Raw genomic sequence first — 1,452 nt, 5'->3', positions numbered from 1 at the left:
TAGTTTTTTTGGATGAGCGTAAAAAAAGTAAAAAAATAAAAAGGGGGGGGAACCCTTTAAAAAAAAAAAAAAAAAAAAAAAAGAGCTAAGGAAGGCTTGATTTGCCACAACAGTACCTCATTCAGTAACTGGTGCATACTGCAGATGGCTTCTGCATGCTAGTACTGAGTGGTGAAACACTATGAAACATTGCTTTCATTTAAACTAGGAAAGGGAAGCCCGTATAATTTAGCTTAATGGACAGGCATGTTTAATTTTTTGTTTCCTCTAAACCTCCCCACCCCACCCCCCAACTTTGTATATAGTTGTTTTTTGTTTGTTTTAAGAGTTTTGTGTATGGGGGGCTGGGTGGGAGGGTTAAACTCATTTGCATGACTAAGTGAGCTGAGCTGTTAGGCATGTGTCCCTTTTGGTTGATGGGGGAATTTTGTTGAAAAAGCACCTTGATAATGGAACCCCTTTACATAGCTAGAATTTTAGTTTATGCATTGACTAAGTTTACTGTAAAAGCTTGGATTTATTTTTGTAGGACTTAATTGCTCAGAATTAGAAAATTAGCAGTGGGGCTTTCTATGGAGTAATGTACACTTGTAATTACAATAAACATATAAATGTCTAATTCCTCTTATTTCTGTAAATGGCACTTTGCAATGTGGGAGCTGGTCGGTGGGCTGACAGCTCAGGCATGTGGGAGATGTCAGTCATCAGGGTTGGCTCAAAATGCTCCTAGGAATCTCTCTGCTTTCTGTCTTCACAGGTCGTTCCAGCGTGGGCCTTGGGTGGAAGCTCTGAATAGCTGGTGTTGACATTTGCCACGTGCTCTAGTGGCATCCAGCCTTCATGTCCCCTTTTGTCTAGTCTGTACATTGGCTAGTTGCCTCTGAAAGGGTGACAGCCATGGTTATATACACAAAGCCACTTGCCACACCTGCACTTCACCTTGGCTCACTGCTGCTTACACTTGTCCCTTTTACATGCAACAGCATTGCTGAAGCAGCAGTGAGGACCTTCAGCACATTGCTTTGCACCTGGAATGGCAACTTCCCTGCTGCATCCAAGCTTAGTCTTACAGTTGATACTGCAGCTTAATGTAGTAAAAACAAATTCAAAACTTTGTCCCTAAACCCTGGACTTCCTGCCAGTGCAGAGTCAACTGTCTGGACTAATGGCCCTGGAATGGGATTCCTGGCTGCTGGGAGCAGACTAACTCCCTGCTAAGCAGTTCTGTTTGGCATACTTGAGCAGAAATACTATTTCAGTGAACCTATCCACTCCTAACTGTAAGGCAGCTGTCCATGTAGCCTCCTGCATTTTAATGGGGTGTAGGGAAAAATAGGCCAGACCACTCCCAAGTCTAACAGCTGTTGTAACTTAAGGGTGGGCTGTGCTTCTTTCTGATTTTAAAGCACAGCTGTGATTGGTAGTACCCAGTCAAGATCTAAATATGATCCT

This window comes from Gavialis gangeticus, unplaced genomic scaffold (genome assembly GCF_001723915.1).
Source record: "Gavialis gangeticus isolate Ggan-Ray unplaced genomic scaffold, GavGan_comp1, whole genome shotgun sequence".
NCBI classification, from domain to species: Eukaryota; Metazoa; Chordata; order Crocodylia; family Gavialidae; genus Gavialis; species Gavialis gangeticus.
The sequence above is the reverse complement of the archived record's forward strand: the minus strand, read 5'-3'. Positions refer to the sequence as shown.